This window comes from Octopus bimaculoides, chromosome 3 (genome assembly GCF_001194135.2).
Source record: "Octopus bimaculoides isolate UCB-OBI-ISO-001 chromosome 3, ASM119413v2, whole genome shotgun sequence".
Lineage (NCBI taxonomy): Eukaryota > Metazoa > Mollusca > Cephalopoda > Octopoda > Octopodidae > Octopus > Octopus bimaculoides.
The window spans coordinates 52,959,763-52,965,042 of NC_068983.1; positions in this window are offsets into that span (position 1 = coordinate 52,959,763).

Consider the following 5,280-nt stretch of genomic DNA (forward strand, 5'->3'; position numbering starts at 1 on the left):
GGTACAATATTCGGAAATCCCACTTAAATTCCCGAGCGTCATACTAATACATCCTTTTGTTGTTTACATCACTTGTCCTCGTCTGTTATTGTTTTTTTTTTCGTACATTCTCCCATATATATATATATATATATATATATATATATATATATGTATAAAGAAAGAAAAAGATAGAGACCAATGGTGGCAAAGTTAGAATATATATATATATATACACACACACACATATATATATGTACACAAATATTTCTGTGAGTATGTAAGTACATGACCGCATATATTTTTGACTTTGTCTTGCTTTTGTTAGTCCATGGTTATGTTTTTAGCAAAAAATATGAGAAATATTATTTTCTATATAAAATATGAAAATTTGCAACCTCCATAGATGTAAACAAACCATTTACACATCATGCTTTCCTACCCACTTCTAATCATGTGCAGTCTCCTTGCAGTTGTTCAAATTTCATCTCATTGGCTAAATATATTTTTTGTTCAGAAAAGCTGTTTGCTCTACAATTAGTTCAGTTAGCATACTGTTTGTGTATGCTCTTCCAGTACTTATACATACATCTGCATAGCCAGCACACAGTTTGTTGTTCAAATTTCAGTTCTCTATGCAAATAGGCTTCAGGTCACTTATATGCATATGTTGTCTGCTAATTGCACGTTGATCAAATTTTAGCTCATTATGCATGTTTAATTTTCCCCAGCATGACCATTAATTATTGCATTTGTTCATTTATATATGGGTACCCTGCAGTATATACTAAATTGCTACTTGTCACATGACAGGTAGCTTTGCAAGTATACTTGCATTACCAAGGGTAATATCAGAAAATATGGCATACATACAATGATTATAATTTCATATCAAATTTCATATTACTTAAACAAAATAGTGAAATGAATGCTGATTTTCAAAAGAAAAGTATTTATTAACTTAGAATTAAAATTCAATAAAAGAAATTTCTCATTTCTATATTCGAAATAAAGAGAGAGAGATAACTTTCTTTACTGGCCACACAGGGCTGAACATGGAGGAGACAAATACAAATGTAGAGCTTTTCTTTTTGAAAATGAAGGAGAAAAAAAGTAAAATTCCAATCAAAAGGGTTGGAGAAAAATAAAGATAGATAGATAAATAGATAGACAGAGAGAGAGAGAGAGAGAGAGATGGGCAGACAGACAGATGGGTGGACAGACAGTTAGACAGACAGATAGGCAGAGAAAGAGATGCAAATGTAATTTACAAATTGACAGCTCATTTCAAAATGAAGACAAAAATATTATTTAAAAGTTTACGAAAGGCAAATTTGGAATGGATTGCCAATTTGCAGTTTTTTGGGGTTTTTTTTTGCATCTATCTTTCTTTTTTATGAAAAAAAAAATCTTGTTTTCCGCAATGCAACCTTCATGTAATAACTATGTCAGAGAAAAGAAAACAGGAATCTTAATGATACTAATGTTTAATGACCAGTATTTAAGCATTTACTTTGAAGATAAAGCTTGTTTTTTCACATTTCTGACTTCATTTTGTTTGGTCTTCATTCTTCTCCAACCGCGAGTCTGCTGCCCTAACCACTGGGCCATTGCACTTCCATGTTTGTATATACACTTTTATATTCTTTTACTTGTTTCAGTCTTTGACTGTGGCCATGCTGGAGCACCACCTTTAGTCGAGCAAATTGACCCCAGAAGCCTAGTACTTATTCTATTGGTCTCTTTTGCCAAACCACTAAGAACAATTCCATCATTTACTCTCCTTCCTCCTACTCTGCCTTATGATTGTTTCTATTTCACTGTATGCGCGTGGAGCATTTCTTTACTCATTGTCTGCCACCAAGCCTAGTATGCGCACTCATCCGGTAACCCTTATGCTAACTGCACATCCATATATGTGCACGTTTGTGAATGTGTATGAGTGCATGTGTGTGTGTATGCGTGTGTGTGTGTGCATGTGGGTATGCATGTGTTTGTGTGTATGTGTATGCATGATAATTCTTGTCCTAATTTGCAAGTACATTAACCGTCAATTAATTGTTATTTTAGCTGAGATATAAAACTAGGCCGGCTTGCATTGCTTAATTGAATAACAGACCCTTTTCATTTTTTTGTTGGAGGCTTTAACAGTAACAGAAACAACATCCAGTTGTGAATGTAATTACTCTAACATAAACCATCGTGCATTTGATGAAAGCTTGGAAATGGTCAATTAGCAACCTACACATACACAAACCAATAAATGATTCTTTACACAATCTCTTAGCCCTTTAGCATTTAAATTACTTTGTCAAATATAATGCTTACTTATTCACATCTTGAAGTAATCCTATATTATCTCATACCGTTGAGATTTTGATGATTTGATTGTTCATTTATAGAATGTCATTGTAGGGCTGGTGTGAGAAGCTGGTTCTGGTTGGTTTGAACATAAAACAACTAGAATATTTTGGCAGGACATCGCCACTTTACATACTAAAGGATTAATATGCAAGAAATCACCTTTAACCCGTCAGTACTTAACCCTTTCGTTACCATATTTCTGTTGAGGTGCTCTGTGTTTCTTTCAATTAATTTTAAATATAACAAAGAAGTTAGTAAAATAAATTAGTTATTATTCAGCTAGTGTTATGAACATAAATTGTGACTAAGGTTTGGTGGAAGATTCTAATTCAAAACATATGAAACAAGGCATTTGTACTACAGACCAGAGGTGGTTTCAGCCGGGTTGGTGTCAGAAGGGTTAAGACACAACTTATTCTCTCTCTCTCTCCAACTTTAACCCTTTTGTTGCCATATTTCTGTTGAGATGCTCTGTGTTTCTTACAATTAATTTTAAATATAACAAAGAATTTAGTAAAATAACTTCGTTATCATCAAGCTAGTATTATGAACATAAATTGTGAGTAAGGTTTGGTGGAAGATTTTAATTCAAAACTTATAAAAACAAGACATTTGTACTACAGAACCAGAGGCAGTTTCTGCCGGGTTGGTATCAAAAGGGTTAAGAATTGTTACTCCATTATATATTTTAACTCTTTCGTTACCATATTTCTGTTGAGGTGCTCTGTGATTCTTTCAATTACTTTAAATATAACAAAGAATTTAGTAAAATAACTTCATTATCATTAAGCTAGTGTTAGGAACATAAATTGTGACTAAGGTTTGGTGGAAGATTTTAATTCAGAACTTATGAAAACAAGACATTTGTACTACAGAGCCAGAGGTGGTTTCAGTTGGGTTGGTATCAAAAGGGTTAAACCAGCCATATGTGGCCCGAATATTTTTCTTCTTTTATCTTCAAACCAGCCAGATCTGGCCTCTCACACCTACCCTACGATGTAATACTAAAAATAAACAATCAGACCATCAATATTAATTTAAAGCAATGTGAATTAATAAGCATTACATTTGACAGGTTAATCTGAATGCTAAAGGGTTTAAATAACTCCTTACCATTTTACAAAAGGAAAAGACATGGACAACATAGCAATTGATATAAAAAGGAATAGGTTGGTCACCACTAGAGTGCATTTCATCATAGATTTATATGATCAATTCTGGCAATGGGCCAGCAACATAGCAACAATAACCACAACAGCAATAAACACTTCTATGTATACGGGTCTGTAGAAGTGTACACAAGACCAACTCTTGGAAGTGTGCAAAGCAACCCAGAAAGAAAGATTTAGCTGGGAGCCTCTGGGTTAATATTTGAAATTTGTAGACTGAAGATGAAGACTATTTAATTGTGGGTTACTAAGGTGCTCTAAGCTACATTTTATTAATACAAAATTATATATGGAAAAAAAAAAGGAAAGAAATTTGTGTATTTCATTCCACTGGAACAAGGACACACATTTTGAAGGTGGACACAGTTAATTGAATTGGTTTCATTACTTGACTAGTTCTTAATTTATTTCAAAGATAAAAGTCGAACCTGACAGCATTTAAGTTCAGAACAGTATAGAGTGATAAAGCTAATTACATGTGGGGCATTTTGTCAGGCACATTTCATTTTGCCAATCACCAGCCTGCTTTCCTAATATAATAATGCTTGATTATATTGTAAAAACATTCATGTATACAGAATGAACTCACCTCCAGCAATGGCGGATTCTACATTCCGCTGTTTCCTACTGAAACCAAATTTGAACATTTGATCATAATTGGAGTAAGAAATTCATATAAACAGTGTTGTTTTTTTATATATATTCTTGGTCACTATTTAACCAAACAAGTAAGAAGAATTGAAGTTTTGAAGAATATGACTTCAGGATTATATTCCTTAGTGATCACATGTAAAATAATCTCATTAGTATGCCACTAGCTTGGCAGTATATAGAGCAAGCTTTCATCTGATCAGGCAAAAATAGATTGTTTCTTTTGAACCTATAAATAGATTAAACCAAATATATCCATCTGTAGTTCACCAAAATAAATTGAAGTTATCTCAACAGTAAGTCAATGACAAAGAAACCTCTAGGTGGTTGTTTGACCAGCTAGAAATAGCAGCCAAATTCCTTTCAAATCAAATCATAACCTACTCTCTCAGAAATGTCAACAGGATAGTGTAGGCCTTGATATTTTTGTATCAGTCATTGGATTGTGGTCTTGTTGGGGCTCTGTCTTGAAGGATTTTAGTCAAACAAATCGTCTCCAGTTCCATTGGACTCTTTTGCCAAATCACTAAGTTACTAGGTTGTAAACAAACCAACACCACTTATCAAGCACTGGGTTAATGGGAGTACAAACACTAAGACCCCCACCACACATATATGTATGCATATATATGTATGTATATATATGTATGTGTGTGTGTGTGTGTGTGTGTGTATGATGTGCTTCCACACAGTTTCCACTTACCAAATCCACTCATATGACGTTGGTTGGGCCACGATTATAGTAGAAGATACTAGCTCAAGCTGTTGCACAGTGAGATTGAACTTTGAAGCCATAATTTCCAAGTGAGTTTCTTAACCTCACAGCTTACATTATGGTTGGAGGTGGGGTGAAAAATGGGGGTGATAGTCCTGAGTGGCTTGGCTCTCTGACAGTTATGATGACAAGTGCTCCAGTGAAACAGCCTACTCATGAAATTAATGTGAAAGTGTCTGAGTACTCCACAGACAAGCATATCCTTGATGCTAACCCGGCTGAAACCACCTCTGATCTGTAGTACGAATGTCTTGTTTCATATGTTCTGAATTAAAATCTTCCACCAAACCTTAGTCACAATTTATGTTCCTAACACTAATCTAATGATAATGAAGTTATTTT